Below are 16,909 nucleotides of genomic sequence, written 5' to 3' on the forward strand. Positions count from 1 at the left end.
CAAGTATCACTTCTGCCCATATTCCATTAGCCGGAACTCAGTTACATGCTCACACTTCACTGCAAGGTGGGCCGAGAAATGTAATCTAAATAAGCATCCAGAAAGAAGAGGAGAACATTGATATTGATGAGCACCTGCAGTCTATACCACAGCTGAGGTCAGTTCTGCTGCTTGCAAACAACGGACACTAATCAATACAGATACATAGGATTTTAATAGACAGAGCTTCAAGAAGAGAGCAATTCAGATAGAGGAACTAGTGCAAACAAAGAGAACAGAATATCATCTGGTTGTCTGGATTGTTGAATGAACAATTGGAAGCAGTGTGAGGCAAGGTTGTAAGAAGCAGGTAGAGTCCTGAATGCCAAATTTAATTCTGTAGGCTAGGGGTCAACCAACTATGGCCTGTGAGCCAAATCCAGCCCTCTTCCTGGTTTTGCTAGTAATGTTTATTGGAACACATCCATGCTCACTTTATTATGTACTCTCTATGAATGCTTTTGTTATAGAATGGCTGGGATGAGTAGTAGCAACAGAGAACATATGGCCAACAAAACCCAAGTATACTTACTACCTGACCCTTTACATAAAAATTTGGCCAACCCTTGCTGTAGAGAATTGGGAACCATTGAAGGATTTTGAGCAGGTGAGCAATATGTAAGATCACAATGGCACCACTGCATGGAGGTACATGGGAATATGTGAGCCAGTTGTTTGGTTTGGGTTGGATGGAGGTACAGCTGGAAAGAGAGGAGTCAGGTAGGCAAGTTAAGAAACCATTACAATAGTCTAAGAAATAATAGTAATAGCTGCCACCTATCAAGTGGCTACTACTTGACAAGCACTATAATATGTATTTTGCAAGAATTATAAGATTTTATCTTTACAACAACCCTGTGAAGCACACGCTATTTTTATTTCCATTGTACAGATGAGAAGACTGAAGGTCATGGAGGTTATATTACTTCTCAGTCTCTTTTGCTGACTCTTCCTCCTCTCTTTCCTCTTGGGGGGAGGAATTCTTCATAGAAGTTAAGGACATGGATTCCAAAACAAAACTGCCTAAGTTCAAATCTGTTTTACCATTTGCTTTCTGTGTGACCTCGGGCAAGTTACTTAACCTCTCTGTGCCTCAGTTTCCTCATTAGTAAAATGATGATAAAGAGCAAAATGATACCTCCTGGGGTTCTGGCAAGGATTGAATGAATTACTACATGTAATGCACATAGGACAGTGCCTGGCACTTAGTAAGGATCATAAACACATTTGCTATTATTTTTCCCAACCTATAAATCTTGGCATGCCCCAGAGCTTGGTCTGGGACCCTCTTCTCTTCTCTAGCCACACTTCCCTTATGAATCTATCTAAAATTTCCTCCTGCTGTGACACTTGTTTCCCATTACCCTGTTTTGTTTTCATCAGGGCACAATCTGAAATTATCTTATTTATTGTTTTATTCATATATTTATCATCTGTCTTCCCCACTGGAATGTAAGCTTCATGAAGGCAGGGGCTTAGTCTTCTTCAATGCTGACTCTTCAGTGCCTAGAACAGTACGTGGCACAAAGTTGATGCTCAATAAATATTCATTGAATAAGGGAATGAATTTATCCAAGTAAGTGACAGATATAAAATTCAAATCCAGATCTGATTGAGGTCAACGCCCATGCTCTTCATGACCAAGCTATATAGTATAGTAGCCATGAAACCAGAACAGAGAGTGTGGATGAAAGAAACATTCAAGAGGTAGAATTGACAACAGAAACTGATCTGAAGGCAGTGGCAGTGGGAGTGGGAGAGAGTTCTGAGTCAAATATTGTTTTCAGATTTAGGCCTGGATAATTGTGAGCTATAGATTCGGGTGTCATCTGCTTAGAGGTAATAGTTGAAATCCTGGTAAATACCTACAGTTAAGGGAATTGGAGGAGGAAAGGGACAAGACAAAGAGAAAGGAAACAAGGAGAAGGGAAGATATTCAAGACAGTCCACTGCCTGTGCCCCTTGTGTCCACTCTTATCCTTCATCTAGGTAAAGAGTTTGTTGCACGAGCACAGGGTCACACAAAGTCTCACCAGCTACTGTATGATCACAATGTAATGTCAATTCAGTCACATTTCTACCTGAAACCTAAAACAACAGTTACCATAGTGCTCTTCACATAAGGTAATGGGGATAAAAATAGGGTTAAAAAAAAGGTAACATAAAACATAGTTACTATAATCTCCATTTTTGTAGTTTGCTTAAGATAATACTCAAAGCTGCCTTCTTCTACCACCCGTTTCACATTCCCCTTACCCTCTGCCAGCATCCAGGCTAGATAGCGTTCTTAAACTCGTAGGAAAAACAAACTCTTTATATCTATAGGGTATGAGTTCTTTGTGGTCTTATCCATATTATTAGGTTGCCCCAGTTTCCATTTGACTGGTATAATTGCACAAGCAAGTATAGTAACAACTCAGTGAATCACCTGGGTTCTAAAAATAGTCCTCCTTTCTCCCATTGTGTAGCAGAAATCCAGTTTTCCTCCCAGTAATTGGCCAGTAGCTCTAGCCAATGTCCTGACCCCTCCTCTGCTCATTGATTCAATAGCATGCTATATCCAAAATGACCAGGTGATTTCTCGGCTCTCAATTCATTGGCAACGTGACCATTTGTCCTGGAGCAAGCATTCCTCCCTCAGACACTAGCACCTCCAAATACACCAAGTCCAAGCTTGGAGATAGAGGAAGAGAACATTCTTTGAGTTATCAGATATTATAGTAAGAAGGTCCACTCCCAACTCCACTCCTTGGTTCTCATACCTATACATTCTGACCATGGACTGCTAATTTTAAACATATACTGTCCTGTAGAACAGCACTCCAAACTCACAAGGTGTTGTCTCCCAGTTGCTGCCATAACTGAGCCTTCGGCTAACCACCATACATTCCATCAAGACAGCTATTTCTGGATAATGGAGCACATGGTAAGACAAGTGAACTCTATGAGTGTGAGCCCACTGTGTTACTTCCTTTGCCATAAAGTGGATTTCTGGTCAGAGGCAATGTTGGGTGGGTGTATTAGTCAAGGTTCTCCAGAGAAACAGAACCAACAGGATGTGTATATTATGATATTGTCATTTAAAAGAAATATATATATTTGGTCATTCAGATGACCAAAATACAGTTCTCAGATATATTTGGCCTTCATCCCCAGTTCCTAGCTCACAGCTCCCCAAACCCTTGGAATTTCCTGAGCAATAAGAGCAAAGGGAGCATCTTTTGTTATAATATTTGGTCTCTTGCCCTCAATTTCTGAAAATGCTTCAGGGCCATAAAGGTGAAATGAGTGTCTTGTTCATGTTAATGAAGGTGACTTTTGGACCTCACCCAAGGGTGGGGGCTGCTTGCCAGGAGAACCAGCCATGTGATTAGAGGGTTAGAACTTTCAGTCCCACCCTCTGATTTCCAGGGAGGGGAGAGGGGCCTTGAGGTTGAATCAATTGTCAGTGGCCAATGATTTAGTCGATTACAACTATGTAATGAAGCCTTCATAAAAACCCAAAAGCACAGCTCATTGGCTCCTTTTTTGGAGAGCTTCCACATTGGGGAACCAGAATCCTTCCCTGTGCCACCATGCCAGGTCCGAAGCTCCACGAGGACAGACGATCCTTTATTCAAGACCTTGCCCTATGTATCTCTTCATCTGGCTGTTGATTTGTATCCTTTAATATCCCTTTTAATAGATTGGTAATCTAGTGAGTAAGTGGGTTTTCTTGAGTTCTGTGAGCCATTCTAGCAAATTAATTGAATCCCAGGAGGGGGTCATGGAAACCTCTGATTTATAACTAATCGATCAGAAGCACAGGTAACAGCCTGGAATTGTGATTGACACCCTGAGTTGCAACAGGGTCACTGGAACCTTCAGTTTGTAACCATTTGGCCAGAAGCACAGGTAACAACTTGGGCTTGTAACTGGCATCTGAAGTGGAGGGCATCTTGTGGGACTAAGTCCTTTACCTGTGGAATCTGATACTGTCTCTGGGTAGATAGTGCCAGAATTGAGTTGAATTCTGGGACACCTGCTGGCATCTGAGAACTTGTTGGTGTGGGGAAGCCTCCACACACACACATTGGAAGTGGGTCCAGGAACCCTTTGTAATGTATATGCAGAGAGAGAGACTTATTTTAAGGAATTGGCTCCTGCAATTATGGAAGTCCAAGTCCAAAACCTGTAGGGCAGGCCAGCAGGCTGGAGACCCAGGGAAACCAAGTCCAAAGGCAGTCTGCTGGCAGAGTTCTTTCTTGGTTGGAGCAGGTCAGTCTTTTTCTACTCAGACCTTCCACTGATTGGATGAGGCCCATCCATGTTATGGAGGGCAATCTGCTTTACTAAAAGTCCACCAATTTAAATGTTAATCTCATTCAAAAAACACTCTCACAGGAATATCCAGAATTATGTTTGACCAAATATCTGGGCCCAGCCAAATTGACACATAAAATTAACCATCACAGTGTGTTGGTTCCGGCACAGATAAATCATTCTCTAAATCTATGCATGATGGCAGCTGGGCAGAAACTCTGTGAACAGGAAAGGCAAATCTATACCAGGATATGTGTCTACCCTGTGAAGACAAGGAACTGCCCACTTTGTAATGGGAAAAGTCTGATGTAATCAATCTGCCACCAGGTGGCCAGTGGGTCCTCCCAGGGAACAGTGCCATATTCGGAGCTCCATACTGGCTTATGCTGTTGGCAGATTGGACACCCAGCAGGAGCAGTAGCCAGAATCAACCTTAGTGAGCCTTATGCTGCCAAACCCATGCTGAACCTTTATCCCTACTTGCATGTCCTTTCTATTGATGAGTCAGTTGTGCAAACAGTAGGATGTCTGAGGAAAGAATCTAGCTGACATCCACAGGCTGAGTCATCTTTCTCACCTGATCACTAAGAACATCATTGGGACTAGATGCCCTCTGGTGGACATTTATGATAGGGCATAACTATCTTCATACTCTGTGCCCATTCCAAGAGGTCCATCTACATATCTTTACCCTAGATCTCGTGTCATCAATTGCCCAATTATGTTCTTTCCAAGTCCTTGACCAGCAAATACACACCTCAGGCCATTTGTCATCCTACACCAAGTGTACAACTAGATATTCCACCTTAAGTTCAGTTCACTGGGAGGAATTTCTTTTCCCACTGTCTTTCAGGGCCACTCAGAGCGGGCTGGTAGTGCAGTGACCATCCACTTCCAGCTGGTGACGTCCTACTGTGCAGATCCATGCATAAATCAGGCCTGTACTTCTCCTTGTCCTTTGCCTGCTCATAGGAAGCTCCCCAAGAGGCCGTAGGACTGGGTTGAAGGGAGAGGGTGAAGCAGTAAGAGCAAGTACTATGGAAGTACTGAATCACTTGCTCCAACAGATGCCTTTTAGACCTGCTTGTGTCCAGTCTTGTATATACAACTTCAATTTTATAACAGGATACTGACGCATATGTTTATTTTATGATTCAGTGAATCAGTTAAAACCCCCAGTTCATGACGGGAAAGTGCACATCACATAATCTCCTTACGTCCCATGGTCAGGAATTCACTCCCTACCAGGGCCTCGTAAGAAGCCAAGAGCTGCTTTTCAAATGGAGAGTTGTCAGTCAAGGAGCCTTACTCCAAACTCTTATGGTCTGCGATGTGATTTCCTTTCTTTTTTTTAACAGCTTTATTGAGGTATGATTGACATAAGCATTGTATATGTTTAATGTGTAAAACATGATGTTTTGATATGTATACATTGCGAAATGATCACCACAAGCAAGCTAGTTAAATATCCATCATCTCCATATAGATACCAATTTCTTTGTGTGTGTGTGGTGAGATGAATTAAGATCTACTCTTTTAGCAAGTTTCAAATATGCAATACAATATTGTTAACTATAGTCATCATACTGTACATTAGGTCTCCAGAACTTGTTCATCTTGGATTACTGAAGCTTTGGACACTTTGACAATCACCCCATTTTCCCCTCCCCCCAGCCCCGGGCAACCACCATTCCATCCTCTGCTTCTATGCAATGTGATTTTCTTATTGGTGCTTGCCACAGGCTTCATTCAGAAACTTTGTTTTCCACAAACCCTTCCTTGTGACCTTTCTCCTAGATATAAAGCTAAAGTGACAAGACAGCTTGCCCCACAGTCTGGACCCTTTTCTGTTCTGGGCCAGTCCCCAAAATAGCACCTGATTAAATAGGTGAGAATATCATACTCAAATGCAGTGTATATTGCCTTCAAAATCCAAATAAGCCCACCAAGCATTGAGCCTCTTTTTTTAAGGTGAGAAGTGCAAAGTACAGCAACTTTTCTTTCCTTTTAGAAGGATCTCTCAAGATGCTCCAGACTGGACCGCTAGAAACATCACCTACATGGCAGGATCTTGAATGATCTCCCACCCTATACATGAATATGTCTTGCTAAGGTATCTAGGTTTCTTTCCACTTCCTGATCATGTCCATGTAATGAAAAAGAGGATGTTGTGTGGGGATAGCAAGACGGTCAAGGTCCCTCCGAACTATATTATGACAGAGAACAGGAAATTTAGATTAGCTCTGGGGTCAGGGCAGTAAAGATACATAATCGTCCCTACTTCTGATTTTCATTTCTGGAAGGGAGAAGCATCTCCCAGGTCAATGGCTGCATACAAAGGGCCAGGAGCTATGTCGATTTGCCTTAGTAAAATACCACATCCAGAACTGCAGCTCTAATTGGCATCATCACTAGATTAAGCTTGTAATAATTTGATGTCATTCTCCAGAACTTGTCTGACTTTGGTACTAGTCAATCAGATAAGTTAAGTGAGGATGTGGTAGAGATCACTACTCCTGCATCTCTCTAGTCTTCTCTCTGCAATTCCTCCAGGGATGCTGTATTACTTTTGGTTTACTGTCTTGATGTGGGATGGAGGGAATTTCTGACGGCTTCTACTTGGCTACTTCCTACCATAAGAGCCCTCATCCTTCAAATCAGTGAATCAAGGTACGGAATCTGTCAGTTACTAGGTATATCTATTCATACTCTATGTTATGTTCTGTGGGTATGGAAATAACGACGGAATGGATCTCTTGTCCCACTGGAGCAGAGCCAATATCTATACATGTACAATATTTATACAAGGCTACAGGCCCTGCCGGGGAAGTCTTAGAGAAAGATTGGCGGTATATAACTGTGGCCATATTGCAGCGTGCCTCTTCAGAGGGGTCCAAGAACCTCCTCAGTTGAGAAGCTCCTGTTCTATTAACAAGCTTAAGTCTAAGAACTGGGTAAGAGGTTGTGAGTCCCCACTTTGGTGACTCAGGTTAGATTTTTCTCCAACAGACCTAAAATTTGTCCACCTATATAGAACAAGGAGCATTTCAGTAGGCTTCCCATACATTTCAGTTTGAGAGATCCTGTTACCAGATAGCCACCACCACAGTTCCCTCCATTCCAAAACACTGTGGTTGCCATTCTGTCCCTGTGGTTTATTGTAATAATTGTACTTTGTTTATTTTTTTATTTTTTTTATTGAGTTAATGATAGGTTACAAACTTGTAAAATTTCAGTACATTATTGATTGTCAGTCGTGTTGCAGGTGCACCACTCCACCCCCTGTACCAAGCCCCCACCACACCTCTCCCCTGGTAGCCACCAATCTGTTCTCTCTGTCTACATTTTTAAATTCCTCATATGAGTGGAGTCACACAGAGATTGTCCTTCTCTAACTGGCTTATTTCACTTAACATAATTCCCTCAAGGTCCATCCATGTTATTGCAAATGGAATGATTTTGTTCTTTTTTATGGCTGAGTGGTATTCCATTGTATATATGTACCACATCTTCTTTATCCATTCATCTGTTGATGGGCACTTAGGTTGCTTCCATGTCTTGGCTATTGTAAATAATGCTGCAATAAACATTGGGGTGCATAGGACTTTAGGAATTGCTGACTTCAAGCTCTTTGGATAGATACCCAGTAGTGGAATAGCTGGGTTGTATGGTAGTTCTATTTTTAATTTTTTGAGGAATCTCCATACTGTTTTCCATAATGGCTGCACCAGTTTGCATTCCCACCAGCAGTATATGAGAGTTCCTTTTTCTCTACAACCTCTCCAACATTTGTTACTATTAGTTTTAGATATTTTTGTCATTCTAATGGGTGTAAGGTGATATCTTAATGTAGTTTTGATTTGCATTTCCCGGATGATCAGCGATGATGAGCATCTTTTCATGTGCCTATTGGCCATCAGTATATCTTCTTTGGAGAAATGTCTGTTCATGTCTCCAGCCCATTTTTTGACCGGGTTCTTTGATTTTTTTGTTGTTGAGTTCTGTGAGTTCTTTATATATTATGGATATTAAGCCTTTGTCAGATATATGACTTGCAAATATTTTTTCCCAGTTAGTAGGTTGTTTTTTTGTTTCAATCCTGTATCCATTTGCCTTGAAGAAGCTCTTTAGTCTGATGAAGTCCCATTTGTTAATTCTTTCTATTGTTTCCCTTCTCTGAGAAGATGTGGTGTCTGAAAAGATCCTTTTAATACTGATGTCAAAGAGTGTACTGCCTACATTTTCTTCTAGAAGCCTTATGGTTTCAGGACTCACCTTTAGGTCTTTGATCCATTTTGAATTTATTTTGGTGAATGGTGAGAAAGAATGGTCAATTTTCATTCTTTTACATGTGGCTTTCCAGTTTTCCAAGCACCATTTGTTGAAAAGACTTTCTTTTCTCCATTGTATGCCCTCAGCTCCTTTGTCAAAGATTAGCTGTCCATAGATGTGTGGTTTTATTTCCGGGCTTTCAATTCTGTTCCATTGATCTGTGCACCTGTTTTTGTACCAGTACCATGCTGTTTTGATTACTGTAGCTTTGTAGTATGTTTTGAAGTCAGGGATTGTGATGCCTCCCGTTTTGTTCTTTTTTCTCAGGATTGCTTTAGCAATTCGGGGTCTTTTGTTGCCCCATACGAATTTTAGGGTTCTTTGTTCTAATTCTATAAAGGATGTCATTGGGGTTCTGATTGGGATAGTGTTGAATCTGTAGATTGCTTTAGGTAGAACGGACATTTTAACTATGTTTATTCCTCCAATCCACGTACATGGAATGTCTTTCCATCTCCTTATGTCGTCATCCAATTCTCTCAGAAAGGCCTTGTAATTTTCATTGTATAGGTCCTTCACTTCCTTAGTTAAATTTATCCTGAGGTATTTTATTCTTTTTGTTGTGATTGTGAATGGTATTGTGTTCTTGAGTTCTTTTTCTGTTAGTTCATTATTAGAATATAGAAATGCTACTGATTTATGCAAATTGATTTTATACCCTGCAACATTGCTGTAGTTGTTGATTACTTCTAAGAGTTTTCCAATGGATTCTTTGGGGTTTTCTATATATAAGAGGAATCTCCATACTGAGCATGTCATGTGCAAACAGTGAGAGTTTCACTTCTTCCCTCCCTATTTGGATTCCTTTTATTTCTTTTTCTTGCCTGATTGCTCTGGCCAGGACTTCCAGTACTATGTTAAATAAGAGTGGTGATAGAGGGCATCCTTGTCTCATTCCTGTTTTCAGGGGGATGGCGCTCAGTTTTTGCCCATTGAGTATGATGTTGGCTGTGGGTTTGTCATATATGGCCTTTATTATGTTGAGGTAGTTCCCTTCTATGCCCATTTTGTTCAGAGTTTTTATCATAAATGGCTGTTGGATCTTGTCAAATGCTTTCTCTGTGTCTATTGAGATAATCATGTGGTTTTTATTCCTCAGTTTGTTGATGTGGTGTATCACGTTGATTGATTTGCAGATGTTGAACCATCCCTGTGTCCCTGGTATGAATCCCACTTGATCATGATGTATGATGATCCTTTTGATGAGTTGCTGAATTCTGGTTGCCAAAATTTTGTTTAGAATTTTTGCATAAATGTTCAGCAGCGATATTGGCCTATAGTTCTCTTTTTTTGTGGTGTCCTTGTCAGGCTTTGGTATCAGCGTGATGTTGGCCTCGTAGAATGTGTTAGGAAGTGTTCCATCCTCCCTAATTTTTTGGAATAGCTTGAAAAGGATAGGTATTCAATCCTCTCTGAAAGTTTGGTAGCATTCCCCAGGGAAGCCATCTGGTCCTGGGGTTTTATTCTTTGGGATGTTTTCGATTGCTGTTTCAATCTCTTTCCTTGTGACTGGTCTGATCAAATTGTCTGCTTCTTCTTGAGTGAGGTTTGGGAGATTGTAGGAGTCCAAGAATTTATCCATTTCCTCTAGGTTATCCATTTTGTTGGCATATAATTTTTCGTAGTATTCTCTTATAATCCATTGTATTTCTGCAGAGTCTGTTGTTATTTCTCCTCTTTAATTTCTGATTTTGTTTATTTGAGCTTTCTCCCTTTTTTTCTTTGCAAGTCTGGCTAGGGGTTTGTCAATTTTATTTATTTTCTCAAAGAACCAGCTCTTTCTTTCATCGATCCTTTCTACTGCCTTTTTCGTTTCAATAGCATTTATTTCTGCTCTGATTTTTATTATTTCTCTCCTTCTGCTGACTTTGGGTTTTGTTTGTTCTTCTTTCTCTAATTCAGTTAGGTGTAGTTTAAGATTGCTTATTTGGGATTTTTCTTGTTTGTTAAGATGTGTCTGTATTGCAATGAATTTTCCTCTTAATACAGCTTTTGCTGTATCCCATATGAGTTGATATGGCAAGTTATCATTTTCATTTGCCTCCAGGTATTTTTTGGTTTCTTCTTTAATTTCTACAATGATCCATTGCTTGTTCAGTAGCGTATTGTTTAGTCTCCACATCCTTGTGCCTTTCTCAGCTTTTTTCTTGTAGTTAATTTCTAGCCTTATAGCATTATGTTCAGAGAAGATGCTTGTTATTATTTCAATTTTTTTAAATTTGTAGAGGTTTGCCTTGTTTCCCAACATATGGTCTCTCCTTGAGAATGTTCCATGCACACTTGAGAAGAATGTGTATTCTGCTGTTTTAGGATGAAGCGTTCTATAAATGTCTATTAAGTCCAATTGTTTTAGTTTTTCGTTTAGCTCCACTATTTCCTTGTTGATTTTCTGTCTGGATGATCTGTCCATTGATGTGAGTGGGGTGTTCAGGTCCCCTACTATTATTGTGTTGTTTTTAACATCTTCCTTTAGGTCTGTTAATAGTTGCTTTATGAACTTTGGTGCTCCTGTGTTGGGTGCACAGATGTCTATAAGCGTTATTTCTTCTTGATGAAGTTTCCCTTTGATCATTGTATATTGTCCCTCTGTGTCTCTCTTTACCTGCCTTATTTTGAAATCCGTTTTGTCTGATGTAAGTATTGCAACACCTGCTTTCTTTTGCTTGCTATTAGCTTGGAGTATGGTCTTCCAACCCTTCACTCTGAGTCTGTGTTTGTCCTTGGGGCTGAGGTGTGTTTCCTGGAGGCAACAAATAGTTGGATCTTGTTCTTTAATCCATTTTGCTACTCTGTGTCTTTTTATTGGAGAGTTCAATCCGTTTACATTGAGGGTGATTATTGATTCATGTGGACTTAATCCTGTCAATCTGTCGCTTGTTATCTGGTTTTCCTGTATTACCTTTGTTTCTCGTCCTGTGTGTTTTAGCCTATCCATTGACTACTGCACCTTCTTATTCTGGGTTTCTTAGATTTTTCCTTATTTATGTTTTGTGGCTCGGTTCTATTTTGCAGTTTAGTGGCTACCCAGCAGTTTGTATTTAGAATCTCGTGTATAATATAGTCTATTCTCTGGTGGTCTGTTACTTACTTGGCCTAAACTAATTTAGTCTATTTCCTCTTCCCCTCCTAAATTATTATTTTCATTTCTTATTCCAACTCGTGTTGTGAGTTTGTAGTTAGGGTGATAAGATCGTCTTTGCTTTGGTGATTTCCCTACCTTTATCCTAATGCTATAGTTGAATATTTGCTATCCTATTCTGGTTCTATGTGTCTCCCTACTCTGTGGTTTGTGACCCCTTTCTCCCTTTTTTCTTTTTTCAGGTATGAGAGCCTTCTTGAGGATTTCCTGTAGTGGAGGACTTTTGGTTACAAATTCCCCTAACTTTTGCTTGTCTGGAAAAGATTTAATTTCTCCCTCATATCTGAAGGATGTTTTTGCTGGATAGAGTATTCTTGGATGAAAATTTTTATCTTTTAAAGTTTTCAATATGCCACTCCATTCTCTCCTAGCTTGTAAGGTTTCTGTAGAGAAATCTGCTGAAAGTCTGATAGGAGTTCCTTTGTAGGTTATTTTCTTCTGCCTTGCTGCCCTGAGTATTCTTTCTTTGTCTTTCATTTTTGTCGTTTTAATACTATATGCATTGCAGTACGTCTTTTTACATTGACAAATCTAGGAGATCTGAACGCTTCCTCCACACACATTTCTCCCTCAATCCCTAGATTTGGGAAGTTCTCTTCTATAATTTCATTAAGCACACTTTCTGCTCCATTTTCCTTTTCCACGTTCTCGGGAATTCCTGTGATCCTTAAATTATTTCTCCTCATTGAATCTGCTATCTCTCTGATATTTTCCTCATTTTTTTTAATCTTTAGTTCTCTTCCTTCCTCTGTCTAGAGCCATTCAGCCTGTCTATCTTCAATTATGCTAATTTGCTCCTCTGTGATGTCTACACACGCATTCAGGGAATCCATATTCTGTTTTATCTGATCCATAATATTTTTCATCTCTAGTAGTTCTGTTTGATTCTTCTTTATAGTTTCAATCTCTTTTGTGCAGTAACTCCAGAACTCATTGACTTGTTTCTCTATCTTTCTCTCTACCTCCTTGAGTTTTTTGATGATAGCTACTCCGAACTCATTTTCACTTCATTTACCTATTTCCAAGTCCTCAGGACTTAATTCTGTGTTTTTATTGTTTTCCTTCTGTTCTGGAGCTTTTATAAATTGCTGGATGGTAAAGGAGCGGTTTTTGCACATGATGATAGAATTCGGTTGCAGTTACAGCGTGTCACCACTAGATGGGGTCAAGAACCACGCACTCTGAGCTTTCCGCCTTCAGGCAAGATGGCGGCACCCAGGGTGGTTTGTAGGGAGGAGGGGCGTTTTCTCTCGCAAGCTGATCTGGATTCTGATCAGCTCTCGTTTTCTGGTCTCCTGGGGCCCTGGCTTGATGGGGTCCCCGCACACAGAAGCTTTCGTGTCAGTCAGTTTCCACTGCACTGGCAGCGGGATTGCTGGACGATCCCCCGGTCGCGTGGCCCCTCCCCCGCTCCTTCCCTCACCTGTAGCAGCAATCCCAGTCTCTAGGGAAGGGAGCAAAGTTCTCTCCTACCCCATTTCAGCTCCTCCGAGGCTGGCAGCAGCCTCTCCATCCTCCTTCGTCTTGGTGCTGTAGGTCTCTGACGGTCTGGCATTAGGTTTATTGGCTGAAATTCAGTTTTTTCAATCCTTTGTTGTAGTTTGGAGGGGGGAGAGTCCTGGGTCAGCTCACCCCACCATTTTGCTCTGCCCCTTCTCCTCTTTATTTTTTTAATTTACATTTTTTAATGTAAAAAAAGGTATGAAGAACTTTTTGTCAGTAAATTTTGAAAATTTAGATGTATGAACAAATTTCTAGGAAAATACAACTTACCAAAGCTGACAGAAGAAAAAGAAAATGATAAATTGTCTTACACCTATTAACATGGTTGTATTGTATATTTTGTGCTCTGATTTTTTCTTCACATATTAGCTTTACATATACAATTATACATAACAACATTCCTCACATTTGTCTCTTATTTTATCACAGTAACACTGGATTATAACATCATATAGCTTTCAGATGCACATCATAATATATTTCGAATTCTGTGTAGATTACATCATGTTCATGACCCAAAGACTAATTATAGTTCATCCCCTCACATGTGAGCCTAATCACTCCTTTTGCCCTCCCCCTTCCCCCCTCCCCCTATGGTAACCACCAATCCAATCTCCATTGCTATGTGTTTGTTTGTGGTTGTTTTTATCTTCTACTTATGAGTGAGATCATACGGTATTTGACTTTCTCCCTCTGACTTATTTCACTTATCATAATACCCTCAAGATCCATCGATGTTGTCACAAATGGCCAGATTTCATCATTTCTTATAGCTGAGTAGTATTCCATCGTGTATATATACCACATCTTCTTTATCTGTTCATCCCTTGATGGGCACCTAGGTTGCTTCCAAGTCTTGGCTATTGTGACTACTGCTGCAGTGAACATACGGGTGCATGAATCTTTGTGCATTTGTGTTTTTGAGCTCTTTGGATAAATACCCAGCAGTGGAATACCTGGATCATATGGTAGATCTATTCTTAATTTTCTGAGGATACTCCATACTGCTTTCCATAGTGGCTGAACCACTTTGCACTCCCACTAGCATTGTACAAGGGTTCCCTTCTCTCCACCTCTCCAATACTTGTTTCCTGTCTTGTTAATTATAGCCATTCTGACTGGAGTGAGGTGATAGCTCATTGTAGTTTTGATTTGCATTTCCCTGATAGCTAATGATGTTGAGCATCTTTTCATATGCATGTTGGCCATCTACATATCTTCTTGGGAGAAATCTCTATTCAGATCTTTTGCCCATTTTTTAATTGGGTTGTTGGTTTTTTTGTTGTTGAGCTCTATGAGTTCTTTGTATATTTTGGATATTAACCCCTTGTCAGATTTGTGGTTTGCAAATATCTTCTCCCAATTGTTAGGTTGTCTTTTTGTTTTGTTGATGGTTTCCTTTGCTGTGCAGAGCTTTTTAGTTTGATGTAGTCCTATTTGTTCATTTTTTCTTTTGTTTCCCTTGCCCCAGCAGACATGCTGCTGGAAAACGTGCTGCTAAGACTGATGTCATAGAGTGTACTACCTATGTTTTCTTCTAGAAGTTTAATGGTTTCAGGTCTTACATTCCAGTCTGGAATCAATTTTGGGTTGATTTTTGTGCATGGCATAAGGGAATGGTCTACTTTCATTCTTTTGCATGTGGCTGTCCAGTTTTCCCAACACCATTTATTGAAGAGACCCTCCTTTCTCCATTGTATGCTCTCGGCTTTGTCGAATATTAGCTGTCCATAAATATGTGGGTTTGTTTCTGGGCTCCTGATTCAGTTCCATTGATCTGTGTGTCTGTTTTTGCACCAGTACCATGCTGCTTTGGGTACTATGGCTTTGTAGTATATTTTGAAATCATGGGGTGTGATATCTCCAGCTTTTTTCTTTTTTCTCAGGAATCCTTTGGCTAATCAGTGTCTTTGGTTGTTCCACATAAATTTTAGGATTCTTTGTTCTATTTCTGTGAAAAATGTTGTTGGAACTTTGATAGGGATTGTGTTGAATCTATAGATTGCTTTAGGAAATATGGACATTTTAACTATGTTAATTCTTCCAATCCAAGAGCATGGAATAGCTTTCCACTTCTTTGTGGCTTCTTCAATTTCTTTCAACAATGTTTTATAGTTTTCAGTGTACAGATCTTTCACCTCTTTGGTTAAGTTTATTCTTAGGTATTTTATTCTTTTTGTTGCAATTGTAAATGAGATTGTATTCTTAATTTCTCTTTCTGCTACTTCATTGTCAGTGCATAGAAACACAACCAATTTTTGTATGTTGATTTTGCATCCTGTGACTTGACTGTATTCATTTATTATTTCTAAAAGTTTTTTTAGTGGATTATTTAGGCTTTTCTATATATAAAATCATGTTGTCTGCAGAGTGACAGTTTCACTGCTTCTTTTCCAATATGGATCCCTTTTATTTCTTTTTCTTGCCTGATTGCTCTGGCTAGGACTTCCAATACTATGTTAAGTAAGAGTGGTGAAACTGGGCATCCTTGTCTGGTTCCTGTTCTTAGAGGGATAGCTTTCAGTTTTTTTCCATTGATAATGATATTTGCTGTGGGTTTGTCATATATGGCTTTTATTATGTTGAGGTATTTTCCTTCTATACCCATTTTATTTAGAGTTTTTATCATAAATAGATGCTATATCTTGTCAAATGCTTTCTCTGCATCTATTGAGATGATCATGTGATTTTTATTCTTCATTTTGTTAATGTGGTGTATCACATTGATAGATTTGCAGATGTTGAACCATTGCTGCATCCCTGGAATGAAACCCACTTGATCATGATGTATGATCTTTTTAATGTATTGTTGTATTCAATTTGCTAGTATTTTGTTGAGAATTTTTGCATCGATGTTCATCAGTGATATTGGCCTGTAATTTTCTTTTGCTGCGTTGTCCTTATCTGGTTTTGGTATCAGGATAATGTTGGCTCCATAGAATGTGTTAGGAAGCCTCCCCTCCTCTTCAATTTTTTGGAAGATTTTGAGAAGGATAGGTATTAAGTCTTCTTTGAATGTTTGGTAGAATTCACCAGGGAAGCCATCTGGTCCTGAACTTTTATTTTTTGGGAGGTTTTTGATTGCTGTTTTGATGTCCTTAGTGGTGATTGGTCTATTGAAGTTCTCTACTTCTTCTTGGTCCAGTTTTGGAAGTTTGTACGTTTCTAAGAATTATCCATTTCTTCTAGATTATCCAATTTGTTGGCATATAGCTTTTCATTGTATTGTCTTACTATCTTTTATATTTCTGAGGTGTCTGTTGTAATTTCTCCTCTTTCATTTCTGATTTTATTTATTTGAGCCTTCTCTCTTTTTTTCTTGGTGAGTCTAGCTAAGGGTCTGTCAATTTTGTTTATCTTTTCAAAGAACCAGCTCTTGGTTCCATTAATTTTTTCTTTTTTTTAGTCTCCGTTATGTTTATTTCTGCTCTGATTTTTATTATTTCTTTCCTTCTGCTGATTTGGGGCTTTGTTTGTTCTTCTTTTTCCAGAACCTTTAGATGTGCTATTAGATTGTTTATTTGGGATTTTTCTTCTTTGTTGAGGAAGACCTGAATTGCTGTAAACTTCCCTATTAGAACCACTTTTGCTGTA

This window comes from Equus caballus, chromosome X (assembly GCF_041296265.1).
Source record: "Equus caballus isolate H_3958 breed thoroughbred chromosome X, TB-T2T, whole genome shotgun sequence".
Taxonomy (NCBI): domain Eukaryota; kingdom Metazoa; phylum Chordata; class Mammalia; order Perissodactyla; family Equidae; genus Equus; species Equus caballus.